The sequence below is a fragment of the Schistocerca gregaria genome, chromosome 2 (assembly GCF_023897955.1).
Source record: "Schistocerca gregaria isolate iqSchGreg1 chromosome 2, iqSchGreg1.2, whole genome shotgun sequence".
Classification (NCBI taxonomy): Eukaryota; Metazoa; Arthropoda; class Insecta; order Orthoptera; family Acrididae; genus Schistocerca; species Schistocerca gregaria.
In genome coordinates, this window is record NC_064921.1 from 390,268,490 (window position 1) to 390,286,747 (window position 18,258).

The 18,258-nt window shown below is 40.5% G+C and overlaps 1 protein-coding gene across 9 annotated transcripts in view; it reads left to right on the plus strand.

The window, feature by feature from the left end:
• LOC126321333 (E3 ubiquitin-protein ligase CBL) overlaps nucleotides 1–18,258 on the plus strand; it is a 186,288-nt gene that overhangs the window by 114,233 nt on the left and 53,797 nt on the right. The window lies entirely within an intron of this gene.

Here is an 18,258-nt window from a genome sequence, read left to right on the forward strand (position 1 = left end):
TTACTAAGCAACATTCATAACTAAGATACTGCACTATAGTATCACTATGGAATTGTTAACTGACAGCCTGAAACTTAATATTTTGAAACACTGAGGACTGTCTCACACTTCTACAAACTCTAGTACACATGAAATGTCATCATTTCAGAAAATGTGTTATGTCAATAGGATTCTTGGTGGTCATCTTTACAGAATTGTATTTCAGAATAATCAGATGATAGTTCTTGGTAGCTGTATTTTATTTTAGGTACTAATTATTTACTATTTATGTAGGTCTCCCTCAAACTGATAAATGCCAGCCCTCTTTGTTTTTTCTAGTGCTTTCACTTCCTGTCAGTAAATCTTTTGATCCTTCTGAATACTGCATGAGTTTACTTTCATCAAATAATACAATGATGCCAATTGTTCTGAAGATGAGACAAATCTGCACTCCCTGAATGAAACATACAGTGAAGCACCAAAGAAACTGGTATAGGCATGTGTATTCAAATACAGAGATATGTAAATAGACAAAATACAGCACTGCGGTCAGCAAGGCCTATATAAGACAACAAGTGTCTGGCGCAATGTTAGATCAGTTACTGGTGCTTCAAGGGTGGGTTATCAAGATTTGAGTGAGTTTGAATGTGGTGTGATAGTTGGCGTACAAGTGATGGGCCATAGCATCTCCAAGGTAATGATGAAGTGGGGATTTTCCCATATGACCATTTCACGAGTGTACTCTGACTATCAGGAACCTGGTAAAACATCAGATCTCTGACAACACAGCAGCCGAAAAAGATCCTCCAATAATGGGACCAATGATGACTGAAGAGAAATGTTAAGTGTGACAGAAGTGCAACCCTTCCGTAAATTGTCGCAGATTTCAACATCATCAAGTGTCAGCGTGCAAACCGTTCATCAAAACATCATCAATATGTGCTTTTGGAGCCGAAGGCCTACTCGTGTACCCTTGATGACTGCACAACACAAATCTTTACACCTCGCCTGGTCCTGTCAACACCAACATTGGACTGTTAATGACTGGAAACATGTTGCCTGTTCAGACGAGTCTTTTTTCAAACTGTATCAAGCGGATGGACGTGTATGGGTATGGAGACAACCTCATGAATCCATGGACCCTGTATGTCAGCTGGGGACTGTTCAAGCTGGTGGAGACTCTGTAATGGTGTGGGGCATGTGAAGTTGGAGTGATATGGGACCCTGAAACATCTAGATATGACTCTTAGAGGTGACAAATGTGGAAGCATCCTGTCCAATCACCTGCATCCATTCACGTCCATTGTGGATTCCAATGGGCTTGGGCAATTCTGGCAGACAATTCGACACCCCACACATCCAGAATTTCTACAGAGTGGCTCCAGGAACATTTTTCTGAGTTTAAACACATCCGATGGCCACCAAACTCCCCCTACATTAACATTATTGAGCATACCTGAGATGCCTTGTAACATGCTGTTCAGAAGAGACCTCCACCCCCTTGTATTCTTATGAATTTATGGACTACTTCAGACGTTAGTCAAGTCCATGCTCCATTGTGTTGTGACACTTCTGCATGCTCGTGGGGCCCCACACAATATTAGGCAAGTGTACCAGTTTCTTTGGCTCTTTAGTGCTTTAGTGTATATAACATATGGCTAATGGTGTAACATATTCACTAATTGTTAAGGTTTCCTACAGTGTTAAAATCTTGATTATGCTGTAATAAACAACTTTTAAACTGATACATAATACAAAATGAAAAGTATTAACTTTCCATTATACTTTACTAATTTTCATACAATGTTGTAAATATTCTCTGAAGCTTAATATGTCCAGTTTGTGTAGTATTTTTAAAAGTGTCCCTTTTACATCTCATTATGGAAGAATGTTTTCTGAAGATTATGCACTCTCTTCCATTTTTCATAATCTGATAAACTGTAGTAATCACATTCATACATTTTTGCAAAATGTCAATGTCTATTGGATATAAATCTGCAGTGCCTCTGGAAGCTGAGAATACAGAATGCAGTAGGTAGTTAAAAACTATGTAGGTTTTATAATAGTGTCCAGAGTGAAAAATATCTTATTTATCTGCTTTTTCATTCAGTGGACCACACCTATCAGGCATAAGAAACAAAAAAGATCCTATTATATGCTTATAGTGCCATATAAAGCTCTTGAGTCTTCATTCTCACTTCACTCAATTGGTCGGAATTTTTAAAAGAACTAGTAACACTAAAAATCCTGAAGCTTATTACTGTTGCAATGAAATACTGGTGATTAAGCTTAATTTCAAGATGAGTCTCATCATTTTATGAAAGTGATATATATCTGATGATTTTTAGGCAGTGTAAGAAAATACTCTGAGAACACTAATTATTTTCTCACTTTCAGTGTCATGATATGTAGCCTCTCTACAGCACCTATTCATGATTGCCATTAATCACTCTTCAGGTCAATATTCAGCTGATTTTTTTCAGTTTAATGGTTAGTACGCAAATGAGCAATTGAATTACAGATGGCTGCTCTGTTGTAGAGACAGCACTCATGTCATTGTGACTAATAGCATTGTTTATAACAATGAGAACAATCAATTTTTCACAAAATAAGGTAATTGGATAGATAAAAAAATCTACTCACCAAGCGGTGACAGAAAACACACATGAAAGATTATAATTAGACAAGCTTTTGGATTCAGTGGCTCCTTCTTCAGGCAGAAGGGTTGAAGGGAAAGGAAGATAGGTGAAGGAAAAGGACTGGAGAGGTCTACAAAAAGAGGTAGATTTTGGAAAAGTCACCCAGAGCCACACGTCAGGGGAGACTTAACAGGCGGAATGAGAAGGAAAGAGAAGAAAAGTGTAACCTGATCAGATCCCATTCCTCATCAGCATTTTTCTTCTCAGCCTGCCCCCTTTCTCATTATACTACTACTATTCCACCTGAAAAGGCCATGAAGGCCCAATGTTACCAACCAACCACCATGTCATCCTCAGCCTATAGGTGTCACTGGATGCAGATATGGAGGGCAGGTGGTCAGCACAACTCTCCCCCAGCCATATGTCAGTTTAGGAGAATGGAGCCACTACTTCTCAATCAAGTAGCTCCTCAGTTTGCCTCATAAGGGCAGAGTTCACCCTGCTTGCCAACAGCGCTTAGCAGCCCAGATGGTCACCCATCCAAGTGCTAGCCCAGCCCAACAGTGCTTAACTTCGGTGATCTGACAGGAATCGTGTTACTGCTGTGCAAGGCCATTGGCTGTCATTATACCATCTACTGTATTATTTTATTTCTTCTGTCTGTTTCATACCAACATTTTATTTTACCTTCTGTCACCTTTGATCTGTCGTTGGTGTAGTTGTCTTCTTCCCTGCAGTATTTGACACCCTACAAATGTCACTCTTTTTACCATTTCTTACCTTACTCTCTACACTTCATAGGTTTCTCTTATCCTACATGAGTGATACATCATCATCCCCCCTTTCCTGACTCCTACAGTTGCTACCTTAGCTACAGCCAAGGAAAGAGAACTTGTAATGAAAACTGAGCCTTTCCTAAATATTATCTTGTGTATTTACTGTATATTCCTTTTTCATTAACTGTTATCAACTGTTGGAGGCTTCAAAGAGTGCATCACTGCCTGTTTACCAGTAGATCTTCTGATCAGGTTCATGAAACATTCTTTATTTCTTTTCTTTGGAGGCACCAATACTTTAAGTGTGATGTCTCCATACACTAACTGCTGGCATGTTAACATGCAACTGACAAATAATCTGGCATTTGATAATGCATGGTCTCCTGATGAAGTATATCTCCTGGTACTGGTGACCATGTAAATCACCCAACTAGGTAGAAAGGCAGTTTCAGATAAGAGACACAGTCTTGAATTTCCTCATTAGTTAAATGTACAAAATAATTCTCATACGATTCATAGCCTTTTGATCTGACACTGCTTCAGCTACTTGCATGTCAATGTTGGTGCTAGTTTATTCAGGTAGCTTCTCATTTTGCCTCACAAGACTGTGTCAAGAACATTCCAGACTCCTACAACAACAGTAGATCTGAAGCAGCAACTGAGAATCAAATAAAGAACTTGTATTCAACTAATCATCTATGCTAAGCACCATGCCACAGAAATTGTGCTAGGCGAATAACAGGATGCTAAACTGAATTATTTGGCCTTGTCTTGGAAGTCAAAAAGTACCCAATCCAGACACATTAATGTGATCACCACCTATGTTCAGTGTCAATGTCCAATAACCACTCACAGATGACAGTTGGCAGCACTAGTAGTAATGTAGGATATACTAAGCATGTCAGAGAGATGCAGAAAACTGTGCAATCAGTGTTGTAATGAGGAAATGGAACAATTTATCTGACATTCAAAAGGGCATGGACAGTGGCTTTCAGGTCAAGGGTGGAAGCATTTCCAAAATGGCTAAATTTGTAAACTGTATGCTTGCTGTCATGGTTAAAGTGTGCCATGCATGGCAAAATGGTGCTATCTTACACTGGCCCTGAGACAGCTGTAGTGCACCATGGGCCACAGATGACAGGATTGAACGATTACTGTGGAGATGTGTACATGTGAATAGATATGAAGCAGTTGACCAAATGACCACCCAGATGAACCAAAGGGCTACCAACAGAGTCTGCTCAATGACCCTCCAGTCAATAATGCTGTGTATGGGTCTCTACAACAGACACTTAGTCCATGTGCCCATACTGACTGCTGTTGATCAGCTATGAATACTGGTATTTGCATGCCAAGACTTCAATTAGACATCTACTGAGTGGTGACATGTGGCATTTTCAGATAAACCACATTTTATGCTCCATCAGAAAGAGGCCATTGGTGTGTACGATGTGTAAATTATAGATAACATTACTTACAATCATGTCATATAAAATTCAGACTAGGGCTAGATGGATTGAGTCGACATTCTTAGTAAAATCAAAATAAAACATCCATTGAAGTAGAATGATGGAGTTAACCACCCCAGAACAGTGGTTGCTGGTGGAAAAACAGATCAGATAAAAACCATGATAAAACGGATAGTCTGTTTCTCTATGTTGGTCATGAACGCTCTATTTTTATTGTAGGTTTCCTGTTTTATTGTGGTTTCTGTATGATCTGTTTTTCTGCCTGCCCACCACCATATCAAGTGAATCTATTCTACATTGAATTGCTCTCCCAAAGGTGTGTTTATCTAATTATATTCCTGTTTTATTAATGACTTTCATTTCAATTCCACATTTTCAAATTCTGAATTTTAGACTTTATCAATTCCCTTGTCATTTTTGTTGTAGGATCCCTTGCTATCTGGGGTGGTCGACTCCATAGTTCTTCTTTTTTTATCTGACTTAGAATGTTGGGTCATCCATTTAACTCTGGTCTGCATTTCATAAAACTAATAATGAGTATAATGAGTACTACATTCTTTAACTTGGGTATAGATATGCAGCTTTACACTGCAAAACTGGTCATTTCAATAAAGGATCATTTAACAGCTGTTGTGGTTCTTCAGTTATTAGATGTCCTATGTTTGAGTTAATATCACTGTAATTTTCAAAATTTATTCATGAGTTTAAGTCATCAGAATTTTTCCATTAAATTTTCTGTTATTAACAAACAAATCAAAACACTAAGCAAGAACACTTTCTCAAATTATTTTAGTGTTAAACTATGTGAAAGGCAATTTGAATGCTGTAAGAGTGTAATTCATTAGGTTCTGTATGAGCCATTCCCCATATTTATCTGCACTAGTGCTCTGTCAGTAACAGACTCACAAATTAATGGGAAATTTAACCGTCTCTTTCCTACCACACCTCTATACCTCATACCACCATTGCTACCAACAAGTTCCCATATGCACACTTCAGTTTCCTGTCCTGAAAGGTACCCTCTGTTAATAGTGAAAAAAAAATTGAATAATAATTAACTTCTGCCCCATCAACATTTATGTTGATATGTAACTATAAGTTAAAGTCTTATTCTAACCTGCCCCCCCCCCCCCCTCCTTCCACCCTGCCCACATACACACAAAGAAAAAAATGGAAATACAAGTATTTCCAAAAAGATTTGCCATTTTCCAGTTTTTAAATAAAAGAGGTAATCAAAAAGTTTCAGTTTGAAAGCCATGTAGTCCAGGATCATGTACCAATCAGGCAGACTCATGATGAGCATTGAGTCAATCATCCCATCGATGCACCATGTTGAAAATATTCATTTGGATGAAGAAATATGTACTTGGTAACTGCCTGCTGCACTTCTGCATCCAGCAGGAATTATTTACGGCCTTTTTTAAGGGACCAAAGGCATGATAATCACATGGCAAGAGATCTGGACTATAGTGTGGGTGCTCAAGTATCACCCACTTGAGTTGGTGTAACTTCTGTGCTATGGCATTTGCAATATGGAGACGAGCATTATCATGAAGTGGCAACAATCCTTGTTGCAATTTTTCCACAACAGTGGTTTATGAAAGACATGTTGCCCCATACACATACTTCTTTTTCTGATGGATTTCTGCTATTGTTTGTACTTCCGCAGCCAAGAAAATGTTAACAGTGTTGGTACTATGTGGACACATTTGGTAATAATGTTGCCATTGTTCATATTTCTGCATTTACTGAATGCTCATTGGAAAGACACGAATGCCACACTAATCTCTTGCCTACATATATGTGCTTATGTAAGCATATCAGAGTTGCATATAAGCAGCAGTCATCTCTTTTTGATCATGCCTTATATAAGGTAGGCATGTATGACAGAATAGAATATGTACTCGAATTAGTAGCTTTCTGTATGCATTATAGTAAAAAACACATTTTGACAGCCTCCTTTTTCTGAATATAGAATAACTGAAGTCATAGGTAATGTGGCATACCTGCAACTTGTTTTAGCACATTAACTGCTGCATGTATAGTGATGGATGTTTCCCCACCAGGTCAGTGGGCACACGGTGTCAGGCATGAAGCTCTGCTGTGGCTGCCAGCACCCTCATGGCAGTCAACATATTAAATGAGCATGAAATGCAGTACATTCTACTAATTGCTTTTTATTCAGATAGTCTTGAACTAAATAACTTCCTCTTGGCTCTATATTTCTGAAGATTGTTTCCTTGTTTTTATGTGACAACTTTCCTTACATTCTCACTAGGTGATTTTCACTGGTATGGAAAGAATTAAAAAACATACAGTAGTGGATAAAAGTAGTTGTAAATTGCTTCTGCATATTGCATTTGTCAGTGACTGTTATTAACAGCAATTTTACATGCCCCTTATCAGTCAACAACATATGTTTTCCTGTATATATGTTTATGTATAACGATGAAAGACTGTTTGCTTAGAAACACACCGGAAGTCTTTACTTTCAAAGGAGCAATTGCATTTCTTGTTATATTATTCAGCTTATACTTATCTTTGCAATATATATGGTTTCACATTATATGGAAGGATGCGACATACTTATGGAAGCTCGTTTTATTACTTGCATGCAGCACTGTTAAAATACATATGTTTGCAATTCTAGGATCCAGAAACTGAGATCCTTTAAGTAAGAAATAACTGTGCATTTAAATTATTTTAGACTGGTAGTGTCTTAGTTTGCTGCCTAATGTCAGTAAATATCTTTTAGAAAATGTAACTATATTATGAAAAGGATAGTTGTTACTCACCATATAGCGGAGATGCTAAGTCGCAGATAGGCACAACAAAAAGACTGTCACACCTGTGTGTGTGTGTGTGTGTGGGGGGGGGATCTATTTTTGAGAAAGGCCTTGTTGGCCGAAAGATTATTTTGTGACAGTATTTTTGTTGTGGCTATCTGTGACTCAGCATTTCCATTATCCATCCTGGATTTTCTTTTAGAAAATGCTTGGAACAGGATAAGGGCAGTACTTTAATTATAATCATGTGATGGATAATTGCTCTTCTGGATCTTTACAATAGTTATTAAGCAAATTTTGTGTAATATATGACACTTTTATTTTATGTACATATGGTGGTTGTAAATGGAATGAGGAATAAAAGCCAATTACTCATCTTAACAGAATATTTTCGAAATATTGAGCTCTTAAATACTGTCAGGTGAGAAACACACACACACACACACACACACACGCATATATATAATTGTCTTCAGTCCTGAGACTGGTTTGATGCAGCTCTCCATGCTACTCTATCCTGTGCAAGCTTCTTCATCTCCCAGTACCTACTGCAACCTACATCCTTCTGAATCTGCTTAGTGTATTCATCTCTTGGTCTCCCTCTACGATTTTTACCTTCCACGCTGCCCTCCAATGCTAAATTTGTGATCCCTTGATGCCTCAAAACATGTCCTACCAACCGATCCATTCTTCTTGTCAAGTTGTGCCACAAACTTCTCTTCTCCCCAATCCTATTCAATACCTCATCATTAGTTACGTGATCTATCCACCTTATCTTCAGCATTCTTCTGTAGCACCACATTTCGAAAGCTTCTATTCTCTTCTTGTCCAAACTAGTCATCGTCCATGTTTCACTTCCATACATGGCTACACTCCAAACAAATACTTTCAGAAACGACTTCCTGATGCATAAATCTATATTCGATGTTAACAAATTTCTCTTCTTCAGAAACGCTTTCCTTGCCATTGCCAGTCTACATTTTACATCCTCTCTACTTCGACCATCATCAGTTATTTTACTTCCTAAATAGCAAAACTTCTTTACTACTTTAAGTGTCTCATTTCCTAAACTAATTCTGTCAGCATCACCAGACTTAATTCGACTACATTCCATTATTCTCGTTTTGCTTTTGTTGATGTTCATCTTATATCCTCCTTTCAAGACACTGTCCATTCCGTTCAACTGCTCTTCCAACTCCTTTGTCGTCTCTGACAGAATTACAATGTCATCGGCGAACCTCAGTTTTTACTTCTTCTCCATGGATTTTAATACCTACTCCGAAATTTTCACATCTGTCAGCACCTGCTTTCTTTGGGATTGGAATTATTATATTCTTCTTGAAGTTTGAGGGTATTTCACCTGTCTCATACATCTTGCTCACCAGATGGTAGAGTTTTGTCAGGACTGGCTCTCCCAAGGCCGTCAGTAGTTCTAATGGAATGTTATCTACTCCGGGGGCCTTGTTTAGACTCCGCTCTTTCAGTGCTCTGTCAAACTCTTCACGCAGTATCGTATCTCCCATTTCGTCCTCATCTACATCCTCTTCCATTTTCATAATATTGTCCTCAAGTACATCGCCCTTGTATAAACCTTCTATATACTCCTTCCACCTCTCTGCCTTCCCTTCTGTGCTTAGAACTGGGTTGCCATATGAGTTCTTGATATTCATACAAGTGGTTCTCTTCTCTCCAAAGGTCTTTATAATTTTCCTGTAGGCAGTATCTATCTTACCCCTAGTGAGATAAGCTTCTACATCCTTACATTTGTCCTCTAGCCATCCCTGCTTAGCCATTTTGCACTTCCTGTCGATCTCATTTTTGAGACGTTTGTATTCCTTTTTGCCTGCTTCATTTACTGCATTTTTATATTTTCTCCTTTCATCAATTAAATTCAATATTTCTTCTGTTACCCAAGGATTTCTAGCAGCCCTCGTCTTTTTACCTACTTTATCCTCTGCTGCCTTCACTACTTCATCCCTCAGAGCCACCCATTCTTCTTCTACTGTATTTTTTTCCCCTATTTCTGTCAATTGTTCCCTTATGCTCTCCCTGAAACTCTGTACAACCTCTGGTTCTTTCAGTTTATCTAGGTCCCATCTCCTTAAATTCCCACCTTTTTGCAGTTTCTTCAGTTTTAATCTACATGTCATAACCAATAGATTGTGGTCAGAATCCACATCTGCCCCTGGAAATGTCTTACAACTTAAAACCTGGTTCCTAAATCTCTGTCTTACCATTATATAATATATCTGATACCTTTTAGTATCTCCAGGGTTCTTCCATGTATACAACCTTCTTTCATGATTCTTAAACCAAGTGTTAGCTATGATTAAGTTGTGCTCTGTGCAAAATTCTACTAGGCGGCTTCCTCTTTCATTTCTTAGCCCCAATCCATATTCACCTACTATGTTTCCTTCTCTCCCTTTTCCTACACTCGAATTCCAGTCACCCATGACTATTAAATTTTCGTCTCCCTTCACTATCTGAATAATTTCTTTTATTTCATCATACATTTCTTCAATTTCTTCGTCATCTGCAGAGCTAGTTGGCATATAAACTTTTACTACTGTAGTAGGCGTGGGCTTCGTATGTATCTTGGCCACAATAATGCGTTCACTATGCTGTTTGTAGTAGCTTACTGGCGTTCCTATTTTCCTATTCATTATTAAACCTACTCCTGCATTACACCTATTTGATTTTGTGTTTATAACCCTGTAGTCACCTGACCAGAAGTCTTGTTCCTCCTGCCACCGAACTTCACTAATTCCCACTATATCTAATTTTAACCTATCCATTTCCCTTTTTAAATTTTCTAACCTACCTGCCCGATTAAGGGATCTGACATTCCACGCTCCGATCCGTAGAACGCCAGTTTTCCTTCTCTTGAGTAGTCCCTGCCCGCAGATCCGAATGGGGGACTATTTTACCTCCAGAATATTTTATGCAAGAGGACGCCATCATCATTTAATCATACAGTAAAGCTGCATGTCCTCGGGAAAAATTACGGCTGTAGTTTCCCCTTGCTTTCAGCCATTCACAGTACCAGCACAGTAAGGCCGTTTTGGTTAATGTTGCAAGGCCAGATCAGTCAATCATCCAGACTGTTGCCCCCGCAACTACTGAAAAGGCTGCTGCCCCTCTTCAGGAACCACACGTTTGTCTGGCCTCTCAACAGATACCCCTTCGTTGTGGTTGCACCTATGGTACGGCCATCTGTATCGCTGAGGCACGCAAGCCTCCCCACCAACGGCAAGGTCCATGGTTCATGGGGAAAAAAAAAAAAAAAAAATATATATATATATATATATATATATATATATATATATATAAAAAACAGAAAGAAACTTCCACATGGGAAAAATATATTAAAAACAAAGATTCCAAGACTTACCAAGCGGGAAAGCGCCGGCAGACAGGCACATGAACAAAACACACAAACACACACACAGAATTACGAGCTTTCGCAACTGGCAGTTGCTTCGTCAGGAAAGAGGGAAGGAGAGGGAAAAATGAAAGGATGTGGGTTTTAAGGGAGAGGGTAAGGAGTCATTCCAATCCCGGGAGCAGAAAGACTTCCCTTAGGGGAAAAAAAGGACAGGTGTACACTCGCACACACACACACACACACACACATATCCATCCGCACATACACAGACACAAGCAGACATATTTAAAGGCAAAGAGTTAAGGGCAGAGATGTCAGTCGAGGCGGAAGTACAGAGGCAAAGAAGTTGTTGAAAGACAGGTGAGGTATGAGCGGCGGCAACTTGAAATTAGCGGAGGTTGAGGCCTGGCGGATATCGAGAAGAGAGGATATACTGAAGGGCGAGTTCCCATCTCCGGAGTTCGGATAGGTTGGTGTTGGTGGGAAGTATCCAGATAACTCGGACGGTGTAACACTGTGCCAAGATGTGCTGGCCGTGCATCAAGGCATGTTTAGCCACAGGGTGATCCTCATTACCAACAAACACTGTCTGCCTGTGTCCATTCATGCGAATGGACAGTTTGTTGCTGGTCATTCCCACATAGAAAGCATCACAGTGCAGGCAGGTCAGTTGGTAAATCACGTGGGTGCTTTCACATGTGGCTCTCCCTTTGATCGTGTACACCTTCCGGGTCACAGGACTGGAGTAGGTGGTGGTGGGAGGGTGCATAGGACAGGTTTTACACCGGGGGCGGTTGCAAGGGTAGGAGCCAGAGGGTAGGGGAGGTGGTTTGGGGATTTCATAGGGATGAACCAAGAGGTTACGAAGGTTAGGTGGACGGCGGAAAGACACTCTTGGTGGAGTGGGGAGGATTTCATGAAGGATGGATCTCATTTCGGGGCAGGATTTTAGGAAGTCGTATCCCTGCTGGAGAGCCACATTCAAGGTCTGATCCAGTCCCGGGAAGTATTCTGTTACAAGTGGGGCACTTTTGGGGTTCTTCTGTGAGAGGTTCTGGGTTTGAGGGGATGAGGAAGTGGCTCTGGTTATCTGCTTCTGTACCAGGTTGGGAGGGTAGTTGCGGGATGTGAAAGCTGTTTTCAGGTTGTTGGTGTAATGGTCGAGGGATTCAGGACTGGAGCAGATTCGTTTGCCACGAAGGCCTAGGCTGTAGGGAAGGGACCGTTTGATATGGAATGGGTGGCAGCTGTCATAATGGAGGTACTGTTGCTTGTTGGTGGGTTTGATGTGGACGGATGTGTGCAGCTGGCCATTGGACAGATGGAGGTCAACATCTAGGAAAGTGGCATGGGATTTGGAGTAGGACCAGGTGAATCTGATGGAACCAAAGGAGTTGAGGTTGGAGAGGAAATTCTGAAGTTGTTCTTCACTGTGAGTCCAGATCATGAAGATGTCATCAATAAATCTGTACCAAACTTTGGGTTGGCAGGCTTGGGTAACCAAGAAGGCTTCCTCTAAGCGACCCATAAATAGGGTGGCATACGAGGGGGCCATCCTGGTACCCATGGCTGTTCCCTTTAATTGTTGGTATGTCTGGCCTTCAAAAGTGAAGAAGTTGTGGGTCAGGATGAAGCTGGCTAAGGTGACGAGGAAAGAGGTTTTAGGTAGGGTGGCAGGTGATCGACGTGAAAGGAAGTGCTCCATTGCAGCGAGGCCCTGGACGTGCGGGATATTTGTGTATAGGGAAGTGGCATCAATGGTTACCAGGATGGTTTCTGGGGGTAACAGACTGGGTACGGATTCCAGGCGTTCGAGAAAGTGGTTGGTGTCTTTGATGAAGGATGGGAGACTGCATGTAATGGGTTGAAGGTGTTGATCTACGTAGGCAGAGATACGTTCTGTGGGGCTTGGTAACCAGCTACAATGGGGCGGCCAGGATGTTTGGGTTTGTGAATTTTAGGAAGTAGCTAGAAGGTAGGAGTGCGAGGTGACGGTGGGGTGAGGAGTTTGATGGAGTCAGGTGAAAGGTTTTGTAGGGGGCCTAAGGTTCTGAGGATTCCTTGAAGCTCCGCCTGGACATCAGGAATGGGATTACTTCGGCAAACTTTGTATGTAGAGTTGTCTGAAAGCTGACGCAGTCCCTCAGCCACATACTCCCGACGATCAAGTACCACAGTCGTGGAACCCTTGTCAGCCGGAAGAATGATGATGGATCGGTCAGCTTTCAGATCACGGGTAGCCTGGGATTCGGCTGTGGTGATGTTGGGAGTAGGATTAAGGTTTTTCAAGAAAGATTGAGAGGCAAGGCTGGAAGTGAGAAATTCCTGGAAGGTTTGGAGAGGGTGATTTTGAGGAAGAGGAGGTGGGTCCCGCTGTGATGGAGGACGGAACTGTTGCAGGCAGGGTTCAATTTGGATAGTGTCTTGGGGAGTTGGATCATTAGGAGTGGGATCAGGATTGTTTTTCTTCGTGGCAAAGTGATATTTCCAGCAGAGACTACGAGTGTAGGACAGTAAATCCTTGACAAGGGCAGTTTGGTTGAACCTGGGAGTGGGGCTGAAGGTGAGGCCTTTGGATAGGACAGAGGTTTCAGATTGGGAGAGGGGTTTGGAGGAAAGGTTAACTACTGAATATATATAATATATATATATATATATAAAATAGAATATATATATATATATATATATATAAAATAGAATATATATATAAAATAGAAAGAAACTTCCACATGGGAAAAATATATTCAAACAAAGATTCCAAGACTTACCAAGCGGGAAAGCGCTGGCAGACAGACACATGAACAAAACACAAACACACACACACACAAAATTACTAGCTTTCGCAGCCGATGGTTGCTTCTTCAGGAAGGAGAGGGAAAGACGAAAGGATGTGGGTTTTAAGGGAGAGGGTAAGGAGTCATTCCAATCCCGGGAGCGGAAAGACTTCCCTTAGGGGAAAAAAAGAACAGGTGTACACTCGCGCACACACACACACACATATCCATCCGCACATACACAGACTGGTCTGTGTATGTGCGGATATATATATATATATATATATATATATATATATATATATATATATTAAAACAAAGATTCCAAGCGGGAAAGCGCCGGCAGACAGGCACATGAACAAAACACACACACAGAATTACGAGCTTTCGCAACTGGCAGTTGCTTCGTCAGGAAAGAGGGAGGGAGAGGGAAAAATGAAAGGATGTGGGTTTTAAGGGAGAGGGTAAGGAGTCATTCCAATCCCGGGAGCGGAAAGACTTGCCTTAGGGGAAAAAAAGGACAGGTGTACACTCGCACACACACACACACATATCCATCCGCACATACACAGACACAAGCAGACATATTTAAAGGCAAAGAGTTAAGGGCCCTTAACTCTTTGCCTTTAAATATGTCTGCTTGTGTCTGTGTATGTGCGGATGGATATGTGTGTGTGTGTGTGTGTGCGAGTGTACACCTGTCCTTTTTTTCCCCTAAGGCAAGTCTTTCCGCTCCCGGGATTGGAATGACTCCTTACCCTCTCCCTTAAAACCCACATCCTTTCATTTTTCCCTCTCCCTCCCTCTTTCCTGACGAAGCAACTGCCAGTTGCGAAAGCTCGTAATTCTGTGTGTGTGTTTGTGTGTTTTGTTCATGTGCCTGTCTGCCGGCGCTTTCCCGCTTGGTAAGTCTTGGAATCTTTGTTTTAATATATTTTTCCCATGTGGAAGTTTCTTTCTGTTTTATATATATATATATATATATATATATATATATATATATATATATATATATATATTAAAAACAAAGATTCCAAGACTTACCAAGCGGGAAAGCGCCGGCAGACAGGCACATGAACAAAACACACAAACACACACACAGAATTACTAGCTTTCGCAACCGATGGTTGCTTCTTCAGGAAGGAGAGGGAAAGACGAAAGGATGTGGGTTTTAAGGGAGAGGGTAAGGAGTCATGCCAATCCCGGGAGTGGAAAGACTTCCCTTAGGGGAAAAAAAGGACAGGTGTACACTCGCGCGCGTGCACACACACACACACACACACACACACACACACACACACACACACACACACACACATCCATCCGCCCAATCCATCCCGCGGATGGATGTGTGTGTGCGTGCGTGCGCGCGCGTGTGCGTGTGTGTGCGTGTGCGAGTGTACACCTGTCCCCCCCCTCCCCCAAGGGAAGTCCCCCCACTCCCGGGACTGGAACGACCCCCCACCCTCTCCCCCAAAAACCACATCCCCTCGGAACAACCCCCCACCCTCTCCCCCAAAAACCACATCCCCTCGTCCCTCCCTCTCCCTCCTGAAGAAGCAACCATCGGCCGCGAAAGCCAGCAATTCCGAGCGCGTGCCCGCGTGCCCCGCTCACACACACACATATCCATCCGCACATACACAGCGGATGGATATGCGTATGTGCGGATGGATATGTGTGTGTGTGTGTGTGTGTGCGAGTGTACACCTGTCCTTTTTTTCCCCTAAGGGAAGTCTTTCCGCTCCCGGGATTGGAATGACTCCTTACCCTCTCCCTTAAAACCCACATCCTTTCATTTTTCCCTCTCCTTCCCTCTTTCCTGAGGAAGCAACTGCCAGTTGCGAAAGCTCGTAATTCTGTGTGTGTGTTTTGTTCATGTGCCTGTCTGCCGGCGCTTTCCCGCTTGGTAAGTCTTGGAATCTTTGTTTTTAATATATTTTTCCCATGTGGAAGTTTCTTTCTATTTTATATATATATTTATACACTTGGTATTTCTGAATATGCAGTACAAGTTAAGGACAGGCTTCGATTGACTGAGTGTCTGAGGGCTGATTCCATCATCAGCAATTGGGCCGTTTTAGTCCATAAGCATCAAATACTAAGAATCCAGGGATTCTTTGATGTTCCCATGTAGTAACCTGTGAGCTGAAGTATTTATGCTATATATACGAAAGTGAATTCTATAGAGAAGTCATATATCTTCTTCATAGTAGTTCCACAGGCATAAATTTATTAAATAAATGTAACATTTTCCACTTAGGCTGTGTTTATTTAGACTTCTTCTTTGTTCCTCAACTAGTTTTGGCTTTTAAGCCATTATTCAGTGTTTTGTCAGAAAAAGGTGCCATACATATGAAAATAGTAGCATACTCACATGGTGTTCTCCCATTCATTTTGGTTTGAAAATTTTTGCTGTTTTTTGTGGTTTGACAGATATATGGTGCATATTTTCTGCCTCATCTGCACCATATCTGTTAAATCATCAAAAACATTACAATTTGTAAACCAAATAAATGGGAGCACATCTTGTGAGTACCCTGCCATTTGCATACATATGGCCCCTTTATCGAACTAAATATTCAGTAATGGATTAAAAATTTGAAACTACTTATACAGTAAAAAGAAAGCTGAAACTACTACTGGTGGAGTAAAGTAGAAGAAAGAACTCTAAATAATTTCACCCTAAATGTAAAAATTCCACGTTTTACTCGTTGGAAAAGTTTAGCTTTCTTTGAAGAACTCTCGGCTACCATGGTACCACTTTGGTTGGAAACTGTTTGTTGTTATTTTCTTGCACATGCATCAAGTCTTCTGCAACATTTTAAAACAAACCACAAATACTATAAGTTAAATTTATGACTACCTTGAAATAATTTCATTACCATATCCAAAGAGGAATTCCATGTAAAATTTTAAAATAAAACTGTATTGTACCACGACCTCTATCACCCCTGTGACTTCTGTAACACAAAATGAGGATTAATTATGATAACAGTCATAAAATTGAGAAGTTGAAGAATGAAATGAAACACGTGGTGAAACAACAATGTATAAGTCTATAGGTACTGTAATTAATCAAGGCAAAATTGCCAGTTATTCAACTGAATTCTTGAATTCATTTCATTCTCCAATCATGCTGCTGCACATTTTAACATTGAAATGTGGTATGCCTATCATACTTCTCCCAGTTATATATACATCACAGTTTTGGAACTATACTGGGGTTTTAGGGAAAAAGATTGTTATAACATCAAAGCAACAATTTTAAATGGAAAAGTAATGGGAGATAGTGGAGATGTAGAGTTGCAGACAGGCACAACAAAAAGACTGTTAAACAAGTAAATTATTGGGCAAAAAGCTTTCTTCTGAACTAGACCACATGCACTCACTCACACATGCACATGCACATGCATGTGCACACACACACACACACACACACACACACACACACACACACACACACACACACACACACACACACACACACACACACACACACTTGGTCATGTGTGTGAGAGTTGCATCTGTATGTCTATGTCTCTCTCTCTCTCTCTCTCTCTCTCTCTCTCTCTCTCTCTCTCTCTCTCTCTCTCTCTCTCTCTGTGTGTGTGTGTGTGTGTGTGTGTGTGTGTGTGTGTGTGTGTGTGAGAAATTCAGAAGAAAGCTTTTTGACACAAAGTTTACTTGTTTAACAGCCTTTTTGTTTTTTCATAATAATAATTTCATTGTTTAAAGTTACACAAGAAGATTTACTGTTGCCAGGCATCCCAATGGTTTCAACAGATATGCCTTTTGAATTCAAATGTTTGCAGTTTCCATTGTGACTCCCATTTGTGATATCCATAAACAATGTAGAGGGGTGATCACTACAAGTGTGTGGACAGAATTTGGCAAATTCATGCTTCTGACATATACAGTTGGCTGCGGCCTGCTCATGTGTTGAAAAACATTCTGATTTATTTGTGTATGCAGCAGGTAGAGAATCAAAAAACAGACATAATTTAAAAACAAACACTTTCTGCCAGACATGCCTGGTGATCATTAATTCAGTTTCCTTAGCAGCATGGCAAGAAAAAATAAAAGAAAAGTCTTAAGAGTATCAACAACAGCAATATTTGCACAAACTCTAAACAGTGCAAGGATACAGGATCAAGAAATCTCCTCAATGCTTTTTTTTAGTTCTTACATACTGTTTTGCACTACTTTTTATAGAAAAATGTAATTTTATGTAAAAATGCTAATCCCAGAGAAGAAATATTATTACATAAACAAAGTATGTGTTATGTGATTATATCACAAAAATGGCCACTATTCATTTAGACAGGCATCAAATATGTATATCCATTCACTGTCTTTTAGGCATAAATTTCAGTTACCATTTTCAGTGAAATTTGGCATATCACAGGGTTTCTATGTGTCCATATTCAGCAAGAAAACATTCCATGTA